We start from the raw sequence: 22,151 nt of genomic DNA on the forward strand, positions 1-22,151 counted from the left end.
CGCTCACCCAGCTGGAAGAGGGCAGAACTTCCCTGTACGTGCTGAGACTGCCACTGTTCGAGCAGAGGAGAAACCTCTGCAAAATTTCACTCTATGTTCAGTGGGTGACTTGCGAAAATGACTTGTCAAAGCCTTTTAGGGCCAATAAATTAGAGCTTTTGCATCACATTTCCATGCAGAAGAATTGACTCCAAGCCTTAGATCCAATTCCACTGGTTCTCATAGCTCTGGAGTGGACCAAGTCTAGTAATAAATCCTCCAGGCTGATGGCAGGACTTTGATATATAATATCTGATATCTGATCTGCCCTCGGTAGTGGTCTGGCTCAGGACAGATGGAATATTAAAAGCAGTAGCAATCTTTTTAAAAGTTATATGCGCTTTTGCCCAGGTATCAAGGGTCTCTGGCTGAGCCAGCCTGCAGAAGCAATTGTGCAGGTTAAAGGATCTGTTAAACCGCAAGAAAGTGTCTTCCCACTTGGCAAATCAAGGGTCCATGGGATGGGGAGAAAGGAGGGGATGGGGCTTGTCTCTTGGGCTGTACTGGCCCCAGTGGTGATGTTCCCTTTCACCGCTGCTGTTGGGACCACAAGGCATCATCGTCGAGCCCACTGGTGCTCAGGTGGAAGAAATCAGCAGTGCTGGACCCTGGCATCCTCAGGCCAGGACAAGACGATGGGCCCTGTTTGGGTTGGAAACAAACTGAGTCAACTGTTTTTCAGGGATGGCGCTGGAGATGAGCCAACACATCCACGACAGTGGGGAGTGAGGTGGGACACAAGTCCACAGCCGACTCACTCAGTACATTCCAATCTCCTTGGGCGCAGAAAACCACAGGAACAAACCAGCCAGAAGCCTATTTATCCATGGGTCTATCCCATGCCTTGATCAGTCTTCCTAAATCCCACCTTTGCAAAAGCCTCTCCAGTCCGTGAATTTTCCATGACTTCCTGATATACATGGAGAGACGTCCAGACTCCTGATCTAAGATCCAACACTCTCCGGAATTCCATCTTTCCCTACCTTTCTGGAATTATTTCCCATTGATTTGCCATCTACCTGAGCAAGCTGGATCTAATGGCTATTCTGGCTGTTTTCTGAAAATGCCCTGAGGTGTCTCTGCCCCAGGCTTGTCTCCTCTGCCCCCAGAGCACTCCCATCTCACTCCCAGAGCTGCCCAGGCCCAGGCTTCCCGCAAAGACCAGCTCACAGTCTTCCTGTTTGTCAGTGGTCATCTAACAGAGGCCTCGTTCCACCGAAGCCTCCTTTCCTTAGATTTGAAAAGCAGAACAAGTTCTAATCTCATTTGTAGCCTTCAACACAGTATTTTTTTTTTTTTTCAGAGCTGGGGTCTTGCTCTGTTGCCCAGGCTTGAATGCAGTGGCTGAATCAGAGCTTCATTGCAGCCTTGAACTCCTGGGCCCTAGTGATTCTCCTCTTTCAGCCTCCTGAGTAGCTGGGACTGCAGGCATGCACTACCACGCCCACCGAAACACTATCTTCATGTGTGTGTGTCCTTCCATCACCAGATGCTCATGGAAGGTAGGGCAGAAAGATTTTGAAAAATCATTTTTTCCTTATAAGAGTCATCTTCATGATACCTAGTGGGTTCTCTGATACATCAGGTAAATTCACTTCCTGTGGCTGTGTAACAAATGACCACAAACTTGGTGATTTAAAACAATGCCCGTGGCCAGGTGTGGTGGCTCACACCTCTAATCCCAGCACTTTGGGAGGCTGAGGTGGGTGGATCACAAGGTTAGGAGTTCAAGACCAGCCTGGCCAAAATGGTGGAAACCCATCTGTACTAAAAAATACAAAAATTAGCTGGGCATGGTTGTGGATGCCTATAATTCCAGCTATTCAGGAGGCTGAGGCAGAGAATTGTTTGAACCCAGGAGGCGGAGGTTGCATTAAGCCAAGATCGTGCCACTGTACTCCAGCCTTGCAACACAGCAAGACTCTGTCTCAAAAAAATAATGCACATTTTTTATCTCATGGTTTCTGTAGGTTAGAGGTTTGGGCGTTGCATGGCTGGATTGTCTGTTTAGGATCTCACAGGGTTGAGGTCAGGGCTCAGCCAGGTCGCTTCTCATCTGGGGCACCAAGTCCTCTTTCCAGGCTCACGGGTTGTGGGTAGAATTCAGTTCCTGTGGCTGTAGGACTGCGGTCCCCATATTCTTCCTGCTGTTTGTCAGTCTGGGGTGCTCTCAGCTCCTCAAGGCCACTCTCAGGTTGTTGACACAGGGTCATCTATCTTCGAAACCAGTGGGATGATTTCTCTTGCACTGAATCTCTTTTGCATCTCTGGTGTTCTCAGTTCCAGATTTAAAGGGTTCATTTGATTTGATCAGTCCCACTCAGACAATTATTTTGTGTGCTGTTGTGTGTCCCTTTTTTCTTGGAAGTGGATCTACCAATTTTATCAGGTTCTTAAAAGGGTCTGGGAATGTTCACCCATCACAGGCATCCACACCAGGCCAGTGAAATCAGACTGCTGGAGATTCCACATTCTCATGGGCAGCCTGGGTGGAGAACCACCTATGTGGAAGGCACACTGGGCTCCAAAGATAAGGGGCCTTGCGTTTGATCTCATTACCAGTGTCTATTAGCTCTGAGACCTTATGGAATCACTCAGCTTCTCAGGGCCGCATTTGCAAGTGCGGATGATAATAGTAAGTTCCATCTCTTACAGTTGTTAGGAGGATTATAATTATATAAAGGTGCTTTGCAAGCTCTGAATCGTTAGCATTTGCCGACTGTCTCATCAGTGTGAAGAGATACTGAAAAATGGGTGGGATACAGCATTTTAAGTGAAAAAGAAGGTAGAGGTTTGGGCATTGCATATCCAGACTCCCAGTCTAAGATCCAATGCTCTCCAGAATTCCATCTATCCCTAACTTTATCAAAGTCAAATGTTAGATACTGTGTACTTTGTAAAGTCTGTTGCTGCTGAGGACCAGGCAAAGTGCTATAACCTCCCTGGAAGGCAATTTCCCATAAATATCAGCGGGTTAAAAAATATCTAAGCCATTTGACCCTAAGATAATGTTTCTAGGGATTTATCTTAAGGATTTAATCAAGGACACATACACAGATTATAGTAGTACAAAATTGAAGCCCATCTAACTATTTAAACATAAGGGATTGTTTAATTATACATGAAAAATTATGTAAACCATTATTGTTGGCCGGGCGCGCTGGCTCGTGCCTATAATCCCAGCACTTTGGGAGGCCGAAGCGGGTGGATCACGAGGTCAAGAGATCGAGATCATTCTGGTCAACATGGTAAAACCCCGTCTCTACTAAAAATACAAAAAAATTAGCTGGGCACGGTGGTGTGTGCTTGTAATCCCAGCTACTCAGGAGGCTGAGGCAAGAGAATTGCCTGAATCCAGGAGGCGGAGGCTGCGGTGAGCCGAGATCGCGCCATTGCACTCCAGCCTGGGTAACAAGCGAAACTCCGTCTCAAAAAAAAAAAAAAGAAAAAAAGAAGAAAATAAAAACCATTATTGCCTTTAAATATCTGACATGGAAAGAAGCTTGTAACTGAGTCCTATTTCCTTATCCATGTTCTATCAACAAGGAGCAGGGGTGTCCTGTTCGGAGCTCCCAGGCAGGGGCTGGAGACAATGGATGGGACCGGGCACCTGTTGGACCTGTGGTGAGGTCATCAGCGATTGCTGTTGGTCTCAGCAAGTGAGGTCGACCAGTTCTCAGTCACATTACAGAGAAGGATGAAATGCCCTAATCAGAAGTCAGCTCCCCTCCTGATCCTGGAGGGAATTTTGCCTGTTCACTGACTCTTTCTTACTGGGGGCCTCTTCTGTTATCTGGGTATTGCTCCCTGTTACAGTCAGGTTGGGGACTGATCCCCCTGGGACCTCCTGGTGGGGCTGAATGCTCCTTCTTTGTAACGTCCCTCCCCTGTCATCATGGCTGCGCCCCTTCTTACCTTCTAGAGACATGACTTTTCATGGGCCTCGTCTCCCTTTCCCCCCACCAGTAATCACACCCTTCAAAGGCAGGAACTGTCTCTATTTCATCTTGGTATCCTAAGCCCAGAGTTCTGAACTGAATCAGCATGCCGCCGGGGCCTGTTGCACTGTGATGCTGGAGATGGGGGTGACTTCCAACAACACTGAGAGCTGTCTCTTTCTCTCCTTCCAACGGAAGAATCCACAGCACAGCTGGGCTCATCCCAATGCCGGGAGCTGACACTGTGATTGATCAAAGGCAATCATTTCCATGGCTCCTATAAATGAAAAGAGGCAAACTAGGTAAAATATTTGAAGACATTTGTTCTGAGCCAAATAGGAGTGACTGTGGCCCTTGACACAGCCTTCAGGAGGCCTGAGAACATGTGCCCAAGGTGGTCAGGGTGCAGCTTGGTTTTATACATTTTAGAAAGGCATGAGGCATCAATCAAGTACTTTTAAGAAAGACCCTGGTGGGGGAGATACCATGATCACGAAGGTGGTTTTCTCAGGGCGAGATTTATCCATTGCACTCTGGATGTGCTGACCCCTGCAATTTCCCCAAATGTGGGAAACTTGACTGCATAATTTGTAGTAGTGGGGGACTGCGTTCGCGCTTTTCCCTGGTCTTTTTAAAAACAAAACAAAACAAACAAAAAAAAGAAAGACGTTGGTTTTCTCCAGAAAGATGGGACGACTCAAAGTGAGAGGAGAGGGGGACTTCCAGGCTACAGGTAAATTTAAATGAGTTTGTTTAAAGACCTGGGATCCATAGAAAGGAAATGTTCAGGTTAAGATATAAGATGATGAAGACCAAGATTGTTTTGAAGTTTTGTAGTGGCTGCCCTTAGAGACAATACATGACGAATGTTTCCTATTCAGATCTTTAAAAGGTGCTAGACTGTTAGTTAATCTCTTTAGGATTGGGAGGGCCTGGAAGAAAAATATCTAGCTATGTTAATAGAGATTCTTTACAAGTGCAGATTTTCCCCACCAAGGACAGCTTTGCAGAGCCATTTCAAGATATGGACAAGAAACCCATGTTTTGGGGTAAAATATTTTGATTTTCTTCCTTGTCTCATAATGTGAAGCCAGAGTCAGGCGTGAAGTAAGTCACAATATATAGGGTTAAATAAAATCCGTCTGATGAGAATTTATGGTTTGTAGGGCATGACTCCCCAGACCCCTTAGATAGAGAATTTTGGGAAGATTAAAAAAAAAAAATCACTCTGAGCTGGTAGTTAAAGAACAGAGTTCCAGTCTCTGCAGTGAGGCGGTGGCAGGAGCGCCCTGGGTGGGAGGAATTTCAGGCTAAGCTTAGAACAGGACTGCGGAGACAAGCATGCAGCTGGTGATTTGTGTCACACAACGAGCCTGCCCATCTCAGGCAATGATTCTGGAAGCTCATCACACAGCTGTTTGAAGAAGCAGGAACAATGAATTGATTCTAAGTGACGTAGGGGAGTGTTTCTCAAAAGTATTCTCTGCATTATCTGCTTCCAAATTGCCTGGATATTGGTTAAAAACTAGACCCATGGTTCCCCTTCCAGACTTCAGGATTAGAATTGGCTGTGAGAATGAGTGGGAATCTGTGCTGTTATAAAGTTCCACATGGCTCTCCTGCATATTAAGGCTCAAAGGCCATGGACCCAGCTCCTGCATATTGGGCATAGGTATCTCAGATGCTGTCTGTTTCTTTGCTTCCCTAACTGGCAGGACTCTGTCCTGTAACCCTGTGGCTGGGCCAGCTCCTGTGTCTGAGACAGGATACCCTGAATCCCCATGGATTCCTCAACCCCACACCCCTCTGAGGGCCATCCTGCTTCAATAGGCCTGGCTTCCTAAGGACCTTTTATCATCACCCAGGCCCAAATCCAGAAGCAAAACAGAAGTTTCTTTTGAGATCTCTAGTGGGAAATCATCAGTCACATTAAGCTATAGCTGAAGGTGAGGAAATGCATTTTATGAAAACCCTTACCCTCTGTCAGAGGTGATTTCACTCAAATTTTCCAAGCTCAAAATAATTGACCCCCTACCAGGGTGCACTGGGGAAGGTCTGGCTGGAAGGCCCTGAGCACAGGAGTTGATTGCTAGCTATGAGGCTGCACTTGTTCCTGAAGGAGAAAGCAGCAGGTTGAGGGAACATTCCCCACCCTGCCAGGGGTGAAAAAGCAGGTGAGTACTGGAGGGCTGACACTGGAGTTAGAGATAATGAAAGGAGAGGAGCCAGAAGAAGCCACGGCCTGGGAGGAGTCTTTGCTCCCTAGGGGATTCTCTGCAACTCACTGTGTGGGGGATGAGCTCACCTTCTTGCACCTGTTGTTGGGCTGAGACAAATTTTCACAGAGAGCAATGCCTCCTGGACAGAGGCTCTTCTCCACAGGGCAAATGTAATTAGATGAGAGAAAAACAAACCTCTGAAACGCTAATTAGGCACAAAGCCCTTAGGCTTTATACATCTAAACAACTAAGGAACAGTGTAAGGTTGTCTAGTCTGCACTCCCGACATTCCTGGCCCAGCTAAGGGTGGGGTGAGAGCTGTGCTACAGATCCCATGGTTGGCTTTTTTGTTTTTGAGATGGAGCTTCACTGGCCACTCAGGCTGGAGTGCAGTGGCATGATCTTAGCTCACTGCAGCCTCCGCCCCCTGGGTTCAAGTGATTCTCTTGCCTCAGACTCCCAAGTAGCTGGGACTACAGGCATTCACCACCATGGTTGTTGTAAGTAAAACTTGGAGGCTGCAAAAGAAATAGCACTTGAAGATAAATCCTTTCAGTAAGATTTACTTCTATAGAAGGGTGCATCTCACGGATGGAGCAATGGTGCTCCACACCTGGGCAAGGGCGGAAAAGGGGTACTTACCCCTGATGGAGGTCACCCCTATGGCTGTGTCGTTCCCCTATTGGCTAGGGTTAGACAGCACAGGCTAGACTAATCCTGATTGGCTATTTTAAAGAGATTGGGAGTATGAGCTGGAGTGGCAGGTAGTTTGGTGGGAAGGATGGTTAAGGGCAAGTCAGAGCAGGTAGCCAGGGGTGACCTAGGTCAAAGCAAGTGACCAGAGCAGGTGACCAGGGCAGTTGACTGAGCAGTTGACTGGGATGAGTCAGGACGGGGCAGGGGATGGGGGAACAGATGTGAACTACTGATTAGAGCTGTGGAGAAGGTCGTTTACTGAAACTACAAGGAATTTCTACTTTAAAATGGAGGACAAAGAACTGAACATACTGAAGTGCTGATTCTTTGAAGAGAAACTTAGAACTCATTGTATCCAATAGTGTCTGGCTAATGTTTTGTGTTGTTAACAGAGATGGGGTTTCATCATGTTGACCAGGCTGGTCTTGAACTCCTGACCTCAGAAGATCTGCCTGCCTCAGCCTCCAAAATTCTGGGATTACAGGCATGAGCCACCACGCCCAGCCCCATGGTTGGCTTTTATTCCTTCCATTCTGCCACCCCAAAGCTGGTCCTCTTGAGAGGTCCAGCTCCAGAAGCTGGAACTCAGGTGATCTGCCCACCTGGGCCTCCCAAAGTGCTGGGATCACAGGCATGAACCACTGCTCCTGGCCCTAAAAGTAACATGTTTAAGCTTTGTTTTTGGTAAGTCCAGAGATGAAGGTCTGTCGGTGCCTGAAACTGGATTGTTTTAAGTGACTGATGTGCTGGGATGACAGTGAAGACGACAAAATAGGGACGCCTCTTCCTAAATGTTAGGGCCTGAAGGGACTCCTCATCAACAGCAGACAGGATTTTTAACTTCACTCTGGGATGGAGGTAGTGGAGAAGTGACCCTGGCTGGATCAAAATCTCTCCAGCCTGGGAGATTTTGCCCAAAGACCAACACTGGGAAAATTGGACTTTCAGGTCAGCATTCTGGGAATTTCCCGTCTTCCCTGGGTGGGATCATCCTGCCCCAGTTGAGGGAATAATTCCACATAAATAGAAGATGACCTGGGAAGTCAGGGAGGAGGTGGAAGACCACCATTCTAATCAGCCTCCTTCCACCTCACAGTGAGGTTGGCCTCAGATGGTGCCCAGGAACCTGCCAGCAGCGCCACTTTGATGGTGCCGAGGTCATGGGTTCAGGAATCCAGCTTTGCTTTCTACTCATGTCTCTCTAGCCACTGAAAAATGTAGGGATATCAATGAGGAAGATCTTAGAGGGCTAGCTTTGGTCCTCTTGCCAGAGAACCAATATTGGGCCACGTCTGATGTGCAGAAATATCAATATTTTAATAGTGCTTCATAGGATATCTTAGTATCTTATAAAAAGTGGCACATCAAATTATTGATCCAGTCATTTAAAGCGCATTAGCAGAGGATGCCTATCAGACCAAGACATCCGGGTATCTGATCCACTGAAACGGTCCAGGTGAGGAACCTAGGCTAAGCCTCTTGGCATCCTTGCGTGAGCCCGGTGCATGACGGGGCCATCAGTATCACTGTTTTCTTTGTGTTTTTGTCTGAGTGCTGAGAAGAGCGAGGGACTGAAGCTCATGTTTGTTTCTAGTTGCTGACCTATGCTGTCCATTAGGGAAATGATTTGTTTTCTTGAACCCATCATGGGAATTCTTTGGTTTTTAATCAATAGAAACAAATGGACTTTATTTAACTAACAGAAAAAATTCCGAAGAGGCCAGGCCACAAAGGGGTTTCTGTAAATGTTATATCATTTCTGTTCTGTGCCCCCAGCTAAGGGTATAAAAAGTTCAGGCTACCTCCAGGGGCTCTTGCCTACTTAAATAGTATTGCTCAGAGATGAGCTAGTACTTTGTTTTAAAACTTACATTTTTTTTTTTTCATTTTTTGAGACGGAGTTTCTTTCTTGTTGCCCAGGCTGGAGCACAGTGGTGTGATCTCGGCTCACTGCAGCCTCCTCCTCCTTGGTTCGAGTGAGTTTCCTGCCTCAGCCTCCGGAGTAGGTGCGATTACAGGTGCACACACCACGCCTGGCTAAGTTTTGTATTTTTAGTAGCAATGGGCTTTTATCATGTTGACCAGGCTGGTCTCAAACTCCTGACCTCAGGTGATCTGCCTGCTTGGGCCTCCCAAAGTGCTGGGATTACAGGCGTGAGCCACCCCTCCTGGCCCTAAAATTAACCTGTTTACGCTCTGTACTTACGAAACCAAAAGCGCACAGAATGTCATCTAAGTAATTAAGTCAGCCGTTAAGATGCTTAGTTACGTCATGCAAAATAATCATCTCCAGTGAGTCTTCAAATAATTCAGTAGTTTGATGTTATGCCAGCACAGCCTTTGTTGAGTTTTCTTATAAATCTTAATGAAAAATTTAAGGTTTTTATTTTTTTTTTTTAAGGTTTATATGGATAAATATTTTATTTTTATTTTTTTATTTTTTAAATTTTTTATTGGATTTTAGGTTTTGGGGTACATGAGCAGAGCATGCAAGACAGTTGCTTAGGAACACACATGGTAGTGTGCTTTTCTTTCCTTCTCCCCTTCACCCGCATTTGGCATTTCTCCCCAGGCTATCCCTCCCCAACTCCCCCTCCAACTGGCCCTCCCCTTTTCCCCCCAATAGACCCCAGTGTTTAGTACTCCCCTTTCTGTGTCCATGTGTTCTCATTTTTCATCACCTGCCTATGACTGAGAATATGTGGTGTTTCATTTTCTGTTCTTGTGTCAGTTTGCTGAGGATGAGGCTCTCCAGATTCATCCATGTCCCTACAAACGACACAAACTCATCATTTCTGATTGCTGCATAATATTCCATGGTGTATATGTGCCACATTTTTCCAATCCAGTCTATTATCAATGGGCATTTGGGTTGATTCCAGGTCTTTGCTATTGTAAACAGTGCTGCAATGAACATTCGTGTACATGTGTCCTTATAGTAGAACCATTTATAGTCTTTTGGATATATACCCAGTAATGGGATTGCGGGGTCAAATGGAATTTCTATTTCTAAGGCCTTGAGGAATCGCCACACTGTCTTCCACAATGGTTGAACTAATTTACACTCCCACCAACAGTGTAAAAGTGTTCCTTTTTCTCCACATCCTCTCCAGCATCTGTTGTCTCCAGATTTTTTAATGATCGCCATTCTAACTGGCGTGAGATGGTATCTCAATGTGGTTTTGATTTGCATCTCTCTGATGACCAGTGATGATGAGCATTTTTTCATATGATTGTTGGCCTCATATATGTCTTCTTTCGTAAAGTATCTGTTCATATCCTTTGCCCACTTTTGAATGGGCTTGTTTGTTTTTTTCCTGTAAATCCGTTTGAGTTCTTTGTAAATTCTGGATATCAGCCCTTTGTCAGATGGGTAAACTGCAAAGATTTTTTCCCATTCTGTTGGTTGCCGATCCACTCTAGTGACTGTTTCTTTTGCCGTGCAGAAGCTGTGGAGTTTGATTAGGTCCCATTTGTCTATTTTGGCTTTTGTTGCCAATGCTTTTGGTGTTTTGTTCATGAAGTCCTTGCCTACTCCTATGTCCTGGATAGTTTTGCCTAGATTTCCTTCTAGGGTTTTTATCGTGCCAAGTCAAGGTTTTTAATTTTTAAAGACTTAAACATTTTTAATTAACATTTTTTGGGGCTGGGCTCTTGGTCTATCACCCAGGATGGAGGGCAGGGATGCCATCCTTTCTTTTCTCACTGTAACCTCAAACTCCTGGGCTCAAGCAATCCTCCCACCTCAGCCTCCTGAGAAGCTGGGCCCATAGGCATGCGCTACCACACTCAGCTAATTAATAAAATTTTTTTTTTGTAGAGACAGGGTCTTACTATGTTGTCCAGGCTGTGCTTGAACTCCTGGCCTCAAATGATCCTCCTGCCTCAGCCTCCTGAGTAGCTGGGATAGTTCCTAACAAATGAAAGGGCCCCCAGCTTTGAACTAGCTGTGGGGGTGGATCTCACTGTGTTCCTTTGGGAATTGCGGATGTGGTCGAGAGAGAAGAGTGTACTCTTAGGAACATTTGCTAATTCTGTTCCTCAAAATAAGGCAGGGAGAGAAGAGAAAATGCATTACTGTTTGCTGCCTAAAGGTTTATTTGCTTGTATTCCTTTGGGAAATGGAATGACTCTGTGCGCCTGGGTTGTAGTTGATGGAATAAAGCATCATTTTATGCTGTACCCGAGAAATAAATAATGGCTGAACCGATATAAAACAATAAAGTGGGTCAGCTCCCTCTGGGAACGTTCTGTGTCTGTCGCTGGACCCCCACGTCCATGAATACATATGGATAATGGCTGCCATTACTTTATAGTTATGGGCCTGTCAACCCTATATGTATTAATACACCCCTAGGCTTTCCTTAGTTCCATAAGGTCATAAAAGCGGTTTCCATAGCAATGCTATATATTCAGTTGGACATATCTTAAAAACAAAACACTCTCTGCTGAATTGTAAACTGTCGCACAAGGTAGAGGCTGTTTGGCAAGGGCACTCCCTGCACCTGCCCCCGCCTAATAGCAGGGCCTGAGCTGGGGCAGAGCTGGCTAGTCCGTGGTGCCTGTGAGTCTGAGTTCCGGTGACTCTGGGACAACCCTGGCTTCCGGGGCCTGTCCTATGCTGCCGAGTGAGTTCCTGCCTGCCCACCTTTGTCACTCTTTCGCTTTATGACTTCAGGATGACATTTTTTGTTGTTTTTTTGAGACGGAGACTTGCTCTGCTGCCTGGCTGGGGTGCAGTGGCGCGATCTCGCCTCACTGCAACGTCCACCTCCCGGGTTCAAGCGATTCTCCTGCCTCGCCTCTTGAGTAGCTGGGACTACAGGCATGTGCCACCATGTCCAGCTAATTTTTGTATTTTTAGTACGGGGTTTCAACCATGTTGGCCAGGCTGCTCTTGAACTTCTGACCTCCAGTGATCCACCCACCTCAGCCTCCTAAAATGTTGGGATTACAAATGTGAGCCACTGTGTCTTATCTAAATTAATTTTTTTCTTGAGTCCTTGGTCCTAAATTGAAAAAAAAAAAAAGAATAAAAATAAAATATTCATCACCCATTGACCCTGAAAGGAATGGCTGCACTAAGAATTCATGATGTGCCAGCCACTGCTGTTGGCACCTTGTGTGTGTGTGTGTGTGTGTGTGTGTGTGTGTGTGTGAGAGACAGAGTCTTGCTTCTTTGCCAGGCACCAGGCTGGAGTGCAGCGGTGCGATCTCAGCTCACTGCAACCTCTGCCTCCCACGTTCAAGCAATTCTCCTGCCTCAGCCTCCTGAGTAGATGGGACTACAGGCTAGTGCCACCATGCTCAGGTCATTTTTTGTATTTTTAGTAGAGATGGGGTTTCACCATGTTGGCTAGGATGGCCTCAATCTCTTGACCTTGTGATCCACCTGCCTCAGCCTCCCAAAGCGCTGGGATTACAGGCATCACCTTATGTGTTTTAAGTCATGACATCCATCATCATAGTAACCCCAATGAGGCAGCTGCAGTCACGATTTCTACTTTGCGTGTGAAGAGAGTGAGGCACTGACAGGATTGGTCATGTTCCCAAAAGCACATCATCAAGACAAAAATCCAGGCAGTCTAGCTCCAGAACCCAGCTCTTCATACACTAGCGCCTCAATCAGGAAGAGTTGCTTACAATACGCCTGGGACCCTTAGAAACACAAGACCAAGGAAGTTCACTGGGTTCCAAGCTGTTATATTGCCTCTGTAGCTCCCTCAAAAGGCAATTTTATTCACTGAAACAAAACCAGGCCAGTTGCTGTGGCTCACGCCTGTAATCCCAGCACTTGGTGAGTGTGAGGTGGGAGGATCGCTTGAGCTCAGGAGTTTGAGGCCAGCCTGGCCAACATCGGGGGACCTGTCTCTTAAAAAAAAAAAAATTAGTGGGGTCTGGCTTGCCGGCTAGTCAGGTCCCAGCTGCACAAGAGGCTGAGGCAGGAGGATCCCTTGAGCCCATGAGGTCGAAGCTGCAGTGAGCTGCAATTGTGCCACCATCACACTGCAGCCTGGGCAAAAGAGCAAGACCTTGTCTCAAAAAGCCAAACCAAACCAAAATAAAAAAACAACTAAACAAACCTCCGTGGAAATAGAGCGATTTCAAGCCCTCTATTTGTTTCAACTCAGTGAAGCGCTGGTGTTTCACATGCCATTGCTGAGCAGAAACGCTGTGATTTACTTTCCTCTTCCCAGCTCAGAAAGCTTTCTTAGGCCCGTAGGAGCCCGTAGATGACCAACATGCAATTATAAATGCCGAGATCATAAAAACGGGGCGGAGTGGGGGTTTGTTTGCTCAGCAGCTTCCCCTTTCTCCTTCCAGGCCACTCACTCAATTTTTAATGTATAGGTTCTCTAAGTGTCCCCAGCTGGGCGCAGTGGCTCATACCTGTAATTCCAACAACTTGGGAGACTGAGGTGGGCAGATCACCTGAGGTCAGGAGTTCGAGACCAACCTGGGCATCATGGTGAAACTCCCTCTCTACTAAAAATACAAAAATTTGCTGGGCGTAGTGACACATGCCTGTTGTCCTAGCTACCAGGGATGCTGAGGCGGGAGGATGGCTTGAACTCAGGAGGCAGAGGTTGCAGTGAGCCGAGGTTGCGCCACTGCACTCCAGCGTGCAACAGAGTGAGACTCCCTCTCAAAAAAAAAAAGTAGGAAGTGTCTTTATGAGGCCATCCACAGAAATGCAGCATACAGACGCACAGAGCAAGCCACTAGTCAAGGCTCAAATCCTGGCACCACTGCTGGGCAACCGAATGACTTTCAAGAAGTTACTTAACTTCTGTAAACAGTTTCCTTACCTGTAAAATGTGGATATTAGTACCTACTTCATAGTATTCTTCAGAGGAAGTGTGCAAAAAAAGAAATGCTTAGCACACTTCCAGAAACATAGTAAGCAGGGAATAAACGAGGCCCTCATGGTTGTTAAGGTCATCACATCTTTGCTCAAATACTTTTAGTGACGGGAAGCTACCGGCCTCCTAAGCTTGCCAACAGGCTATCTTAGGAGGCCGGTAGCTTCCCGTCACTAAAAGGATTTAAACTTCTAGATATGGAAGACCAATTAACCCAACTTCATTCATTCCCTGGCAAGAAATCTGAGGCATGGAAAGATTAAATGACTTATCCAAGGAGGAACCACTAGCCAAGGGCTGGGCCAACACGAACTTCCGAGCATCTGATGTCTGCTCCAGTGTCCTTTCTTTGCTCAAATTATGGTCGAATCTGCCTTCCTGTAATTTCCCCTACGGGTCCAATTTTTCCCGTTACAGTCCCTGGCAGTACATCCTAGATACCTTAAAAACATGAGTGTTGAAGTGACAGTTCACATGACCCATTGACAGACTGTCATAAATACTAGAATTCTTGTTTTTTGTCTTGGTACTTCACAGATAGGAGATGGACCAGAAGAGCTGCCCTTTGGTTTTGAAGATGGCCTGGCTCTGCTGTTTCTATTTCCTTTCCACATTGTGTTGAGATAAGCTCTCGCTGTGTCACCTAGGCAGAGTTCAGTGGCATGACCACAGCTCACTGTAACATCGAATTCCTAGGCTCGAGTGATCCTCTCCACTCTGTCTCCCAGGTAGCTGGTACCACAGGTATTTGCCACCATGCCTGGGTAATTTTTTTTTCTTTTGTAGAAACAGGGTCTCACTATGTTGCTTAGGCTGGTCTTGAACTCCCAGGCTCAAGCGATCCTCTCTCCTTGGCCTCCCAAAGTGCTGGGATTACCAGGCACAAACTAGAGCTTGCCAAGAAGAGTAGTCCTAACACACAATTACCCACATCATGTCACCTGGACTTGTTTTGAGTAACACTTTATTCATCCTTCAATCTATCAATTTATCTCTCAAAAAGAGTGTCTACTTTTTTCCAGACACCATGATATATAGAGCAAAAGACCTGCTTTCTGCTCTCCGGGTGCTAACAGCAGTGGAATGACAGGTCCATAAACGATGGCAATTGAGCAATAAGCAATATGATGGAGACAGGATGGGTGCAAGCATCTGTTTGGGTTAGGGGCACAGGTAAGAAGGGAATGGGCTCAGGAAGGGAGTCAGCTGAGGAGGTTATCTATGGCCGTGCAGGAGTAAGTGGTGCCATTTTCTGTGGCAGAGACAGGCTAAGTGTTCAAGCATCTGTCTCTCCTTCTTCCTGTGCTTACCAGTGATCTTTGTGGTAAGGAGGCCACGTGACTGAGGTTTAGACAATAACATCTGAGAGGTGATGCCTGAGACTTCACGGCCTGGCCCACAGACTCTCTGCCTTGCCATTCTTTGTGTGCTTTCTCCGTCTCCAACTGGACAAAGACAGCAGATGGGCAGCCATGTGTCTGTCACAAGAAGGAAGGGGCTGGGTCCCTGACTCAGATGAGCGCCTCCTACTGATCAAAAACATGTGCTTTGGGCTTTAGGTTGGTAAGAAATAAACTTGTATTATGCTGAGAGCCTCTCTACATTTTGGGGTTAATTTTGTTGTTGTGGAGGCAGTCAATGTCGCCTCTAATACTGCGATTACTCTTGGATTTATTTATGCCATGTTGAAACCAACCCAAGTAGCCATGCTGGTTTGGAAAGATACAACTAGGAATCCTGGCTTCTCAGTCTATCAGCCGGTAGACTAACTTGGGAGCTAGATTCACAAATGTTCCTCTCCCGGAAAATTCCATTTGAGATATATTTGGCCCTTTATCCTTAAGGAAATCATCTTAGCCCTGATTGAAATGTTCCTGTTTCTCCTAGATACCATGGCTTACTTTAGAGCACGTTGCTGCCGCTGAAATCTACAGCTTGCTTTTTTTTTCCCCCCTAAGCAAAAAGGAAGGGGCAGGGAAAGCAACTTTATTCCCTATAAAGAGGAGGAAAAGAGTTCATGGCTTCAGTGAGCCCTGATTGTGCCACTACATTCCAACCCGGGTGGCAGAACAAGATCCTGTCTCTAAGTAAAAAAGAGAAGAGAAGAGAAGAACGAACACCTCATCGGAATAGCTATCACAGAATAAGGGTCAGCTTGGAGATGTCTTCAGCCCCTTTTTCTCCACCCTAGGCTATAGGATCAGTCAGTCAGTTATCTTTGCTGACTGTCTACTATATCTCAGAAAATGCAAAGGAGGAAAGTATTACATATGAAATGTTGAGTTGAGGACACACCAGAATATGTTTTTCACCTGCTATTTCTCAATCATAAATATAACATACATATTTAAATGTGCTTCATACTGTGTACTTATGAGCGTCAAAGAAACTTTTGTGCAACTGAAGATTTACATTTTTCCCCACAAATTCTATTTTCTAGCCAACAGATAGACTAAAAGTTTATATATAAGGTGCAGCTAGACTAAAAAGTAGAAAACAATGAAAGAAAGCATAACTTTTATGACATTGACACAATGAGCTACTTATGACTCACAATAATAGTAACTACAAAAAATTACAAACTCACTGTGGGCTTGAGTAATTCAGATGAGTCTTTCAAAACTATAGGTGACTCTTGAACAACGTGGGATTGAACTTCATTAGTTTACTTATAAATGTATTTTTTTTCAACCAAACTTGGCTCTAAAATACAGTATTCATGAACAAGAAACTCTGTAAATAGAGGGCTATCTTTCCTATACACAGGGCTGACTACAGGACTTGAGTATGGTCAATTTGGAATATGTGGAAATTCTAGAACCAATCTTCTGTGCAAACAGAGGGAAGAATGTACGCCCTTTGATAAATGGATAAATGGAGGTAAACTTGGGTAACGTTGGATGTTCTGAGATGTACCAACTTTGACTTCAGAAAAGCAATGCCTTAGGGTCCTAGAAGCCAACTCTACATAACCAAGCAGCCAGGAGCAGGATGCAGGAGCTGAAATACCCACTGAAGACTCTTAGAATCACATGTCAGAGGTCAGAAGCAGAAGGGTCATTGAACATATACTGGTCCAACCTCTTGATTTTACACTGTAGAGACAGGCTCAGAAAAGACAGGGGACTCTCTGCATCACTCAGTGACTGGCAGCAGATGTGAGATTGCATCCCAGATATTCTGGTTTCAGTCTGGAGCTCTTTCCCTAAAGCCTACTTTGCCTCGTGCAGCAGTCCCCAGTGGGGCTCACGGAGCAGGGACAATGCCATCTTTCCAGAGGGAAAGGCAGTTGGCTGCCGTTAGCCTCTATCGCACTCCTATTTGCAAATTGCCATCCAAATATTTCAAGCAATGTAAAGACAACCAATATTTTGATAACTTACTGTTTCTAGGAACTGTTTTCAAACTCATTTAATTATCATAAAAACCCCATGAGGTTGGTTTTGCTACAATCCCCTTTTCATAGCCAAGGAATCAAGGCGCTGAGATGTCATGGTAGTAAGTGGCAGAGCTGCTGCTCAAGTCCTGGCAATTTGGCTCTAGAACTCATGCCCTTGAGTGCCGGGTTATAACTAATTGTGAATTCCCCTGTGCTAGGTTATAACTAATTGTGAATTCCCCTGTTCACGGACCATGTTTTTCCTCTATGCTAAGGCTGCTCCTGCAGGGATTCTTTGCTTCTGCTACACCTGGAACCCGCCTGTGTTTTCCTAATTAACCTTCAAGGCCTACAGTAACTGTCCTACCTCATTCAGGAAGTCTTTCTGGATTTCCTCCAGGTTGCAAGGCAATAATTTTGCGTCCAGATCCTTGAAATACTCCTATTCAGCACTTTCCTGCCCCTCAGTGCAGCAGCAGCTCTCTTTAGACACAGGTGAATTACAGCCTAAGGCAATGGCACGAGGACTGCCAATTAGGCTGTAATTCACCTGTGTATAAAGCAAGCTCCAGGCTCCCTTTTCCGTTCCCGTTCGGCTACCAACTTGCCTGGTGACTCTGGAAAGTCTGTCAAACCATCTGAGGTTTTTGAATCTTTAGGAAGAACTGTTGGCCGTTTTGTAAACCCCGGTGACGTGATTGATTCCGGTAAGAGTTGTGAGTCTTAGCAGTGTCTTACCAGACTTAGCATGAGTCTGCCAAAACATGAGGTGGGAAGATGCTGGGAGCAGGCTCTTTGGGTGCTTTCAGTCTGTCACCCCACAGATTGCTCGCTATGTACAAGTGGAAAGCAGACCTTTTCTCTGGAGAGACCCGAGGTCACCATCTCAACTAAGAGATTAAGCATCATTAAACAGGGGTGGTGTGAACTTGGGAGCCTCCTGATGGGACGCAGTACAAAATGCACAGCAGTAACTATGAACATTTTCTTTTTCTTCTGATAGATTTATTGAGGTGTAATTCATACACCACACGATCCACCCATTTAAAGCATACAATTCAAAGGTTTTTATATTCACAGGGTTGTATGGCCATCACCAGAATCTAATTCTACAACATTTTCATCACCCCCAAAAGAAGCCCCAGAGCCATGATCAGTCATTCCTATATCCCCCTCCTCCCACCCTCAGCCCTAGGTAATCACAAAGCTACTTTCATTTCTACATATTTGCTTTTTATGATCATTTAATATAAATGGAATCATATATTAATAATGGTTTTTTTTTGTCACTGGCTTCTTTCACCCAGGGTGTTTTCAAGGTTACTTAAAGTATCAATCAGCACTTTATTCCTTGTATAATATTCCGTTGTATGAATATGCCATGTTTTATCTTTTATTTTTTGAGACGGAGCCTTGCTCTGTCACCAAGGCTGGAGTGCAGTGGTCCGATCCTGGTTCACTGCAACCTTTGCTTCCTGGGTTAGGCAATTCTCATGCCTCAGCCTCCCGAGTAGCTGGGATTATAGGTGTGTGACACCATATGCAGCTGATTTTTGTATTTTTAGTAGAGACAGGGTTTCACCATGTTGGCCAGTCTCGTCTCAAACTCCTGACCTCAAGTGATCCACCCTCCTTGCCTCCCAAAGTACTGGGATTACAGGCATGAGCCATTGAACGTGGTGAATATGCCACATTTTAAAAATCTATCATTGAATGGGCATTTGAGTTGTTTTCCAGTTTTTGGCTATTATCAATAATGTTGCTGTGAACACTGTGTACAAGCTTTTGTTTGGACACATGTTTTCATTTTTCTTGGGTGTATGCCTCAGAGCAGAACTGCTGGATCAGGCGGTAACTCTGGGCTGCATATTTTGAGAAGCTTCCAAGTTATTTTCTAAAATTGCTGCACCATCTCATATTCGTACTTAAGTTTTCTTGTCAAACATGTTTAATCTGGTTAATCAAGACATTAGACCTAATTTCTGCTTTATAGGAAACTGACAGAGAAAAACATTAACGGACACCATGAGGAGGCAATGAAGTAAATCTATAAAGCAGGGCATTCTATAACCAGCCTGAGCCCTTCAAAAGTCAGGGCGCTGGTGTCCTGACAGAAAAGGAGTGGTGGCGACTGTTTTAAGTTCAAGTATGCTAAAGAGGCGGGATGCAGTGGCTCACGCCCGTAATCCCAGCAGTTTGGGGGGCTGAGGTGGCCGGATCAGCTGAAGTCAGGAGTTCAAGACCAGCCGGGACACCATGACAGAACCCTATCTCTACGAAAAAATGAAAAATTAGTTGGGCATGATGGTGGGCACCTGTAGTCCCAGCTACTCAGCAGGCTGAGGCAGGAGAACTGCTTGAACCTGGAGGCAGAAGTTGCAGTGAGCCAAGATTACACCTCTGCACTCCAGCCTGGGTAACAGAGCAAGACCCTGTCTCAAAAGATGCTAAAGAAACATGACAACCAAATCCAATGTGCAAACCTTAACTGCATCTGGTTAGAACAAAACAGTACTAAAAGACATTCTTGGGACAAGTTAGGATATCTGAATATACTTGGGATGTTAAGTGGTATTCAGGAGTTAAACATTTTCTTAGATATAACCGTAGTACTCTGGTTAGGTAGGAGAATGTTCTTATTTGTAAGAGATGTGGCTGAATTATTTTGGGGTTTTAAATGTCATGATCTCTGCAACTTTTAAGTTGTTCAAAAATACGCACACACACACACACAGCGATAAAGCAAGTAATGGCAGCTGTTAGTTTATTTTTTCTTTTCTTTTCTTTGTCTTTTTTCATTTTTTTGAGGTGGAGTCTCACTCTGTCGCCCAGGCTGGAGTGTAGTGGTGTGATCTCGGCTCACTGCAACCTCTGCCTCCCAGGTTCAAGCAATTCTCCTGGCTCAGCCTCCTGAGTAGCTGGGACTATAGGTGCATGCCATCACGCCCAGCTAATTTTTGTATTTTTAGTAGAGATGGGGTTTCACCATGTTTCACCAGGATGGTCTCAATGTCTTGACCTCATGATCCGCCTGCCTCGGTCTCCCAAAGTGCTGGAATTACAGGTGTGCACCACTGCGCCCAGCCAGCTGTTAATTTTTTAATGGAGGGATGAGTATGTGGGTGCTCAGTATATTTCTGTAGCTTTTCTGACTGTTGACATTTTTCATAACAAAAAGTTGGAACGAAAGGAGATCACATGTTTCATGAATGATAATTTAGCCATCTCTCCCCAGTTAGACTGCAAACCCCTGAAGGTCTAGGGCCTGACTCTGCACCTCTGCAGCCAAGCCCAGTGCTCACAGGTTTCTGGTGCTAAGGCCTCAATACAGGTGCCTGGCCGTTAACGAGAGGCAATAGAGAAATTCGCACAGACTAGCAATTCAGAAAATGTGGCTGTAGTTGAAGAAGACATTGATATTCTTCACTCTTTATAGCCTCAGCTTGGAAAATGAGAGGGTGGTAATTGCAGTCATGTACCCGATGCCTGCCAGCGAAAACAAACTTTTCTAACTTTGCTCCCAGAGCAGTTGATGCAAAAGAAAATAGAAATCAACCAGCCTCCCAATTAGCATCACTCATTTTGATTTGATTGCTGTTTCTGTCCAAGCTAAAGCAAATAGCTAAGTCAAATCCTGAAACAACGCATAACCCCTGGGGTACCGCACTGATATCATCGTCCTGAAACATACAGGCTTTGCAAAGGTCCTTGGCAGATATGACTCATCTCATTAGATAGGGATGGCGGCTGTTTTAGATTAAAAGGTAGGGGGCATTTCAAAGACTAGCCCTGGTGGAGGGTATGATGATGGGATATTAGGGAAGCATTAGGGTCACCTGGGCCAACTGCGTGCACTCCTAATATATTATTTTGGCCTTCCATTTTATCCCTGGCCCTCATTGCTAGGAGCTGGGCAATAATTGTCCTCTGCCAGAACAGCTTCTTTCATTTTGAAACACAAATTGAGCCCCCTTTTCTCTATAGTATTGGTTTTAGGATTATGGAGTGAGTGCTAGATGTATGACATGTACTTCAAGAGAAACTGAATCAGTGCTTGAACTAGGTAAGTCTTTGAATGAGGCCATTTCTCATTCAAAGGTGGCTCATCTCAAACCTCTTGGAGACGCATAATTTCAAATGTTTTGCCTTGTTTATTCCATAAACTGATAAAATGTCCTAGACATTTCTTTCTTTTGGAATTAAATATATTTCTCAGATTGCTTACAGATTGCTTACTTCTAGCCCCTAGTGATACAAACATTCTATTTCATGCAATGTGATTTATCAGTTTTTGGAAAGCATAGTCACTATGCAAGTTGTCACCCAGCAAGAATGGGTTGTTTCCCCAGTAAAGAACAGCTTCATTTCAGGATGGGCGCAGTGGCTCACGCCTGTAATCCCAGCACTTTGGGAGGCTGAGGCGGGTAGATCATGAGGTCAGGAGTTCGAGACCAGCCTGGCCAACATGGTGAAACCCTGTGTCTACTAAAGATAGAAAAAATTAGCCGGGTGTGGTGGCAAGTGCTTGTAATCCCAGCTACTCAGGAGGCTGAGGCAGGAGTATTGCTTGAACCCAGGAGGCAGAGGTTGCAGTGAGCCGAGATTGCGCCATTGCACTCCAGCCTGGATGACAGCTCAAGACTCTGTCTCAAAAAAAACAAAACAAAAACTGCTTCATTGTATCCAAAAGTCTGATCACATGTGCTGAATTCTAAGAAGGGTGCTCTTTAAAATATTTTGCATTTTTGCTAAGTCGTGTATTCAAACCATGTATCCAACATATAGTAAACTTTTATTTGCAGAATATATGGTGGCCATTGCTCTACCCACATGCTAGCCCTGTAACCATCATTCTGAAACAATCCTTTAATTAACAGAATTGAGGCTGAGTACAGATGAAACTGGTATCCATTAAGATTTCTAGGAGGACAAAACCAACCCCATCAAATTACAAACAAGGAAAAGAAAACTGACACAAAAATCAAGTGATTTGCCCATGGCAATGTTTTCTAAGGTG

At 45.2% G+C, this 22,151-nt stretch overlaps 1 long non-coding RNA gene and 1 other non-coding gene across 2 annotated transcripts in view; both read left to right on the top strand.

Annotated features, from left to right (window-relative positions):
• The window catches only part of LOC128930218 (uncharacterized), a 46,928-nt gene that overhangs the window by 11,412 nt on the left and 13,365 nt on the right, over positions 1 to 22,151 (top strand). The window lies entirely within an intron of this gene.
• On the top strand, positions 4,442 to 4,602 carry LOC118149635 (U1 spliceosomal RNA). Its single transcript, XR_004737197.1, has one exon. It is a non-coding gene; the product is annotated as a U1 spliceosomal RNA (small nuclear RNA).

Source organism: Callithrix jacchus, chromosome 19 (assembly GCF_049354715.1).
Source record: "Callithrix jacchus isolate 240 chromosome 19, calJac240_pri, whole genome shotgun sequence".
Taxonomy (NCBI): Eukaryota; Metazoa; Chordata; class Mammalia; order Primates; family Cebidae; genus Callithrix; species Callithrix jacchus.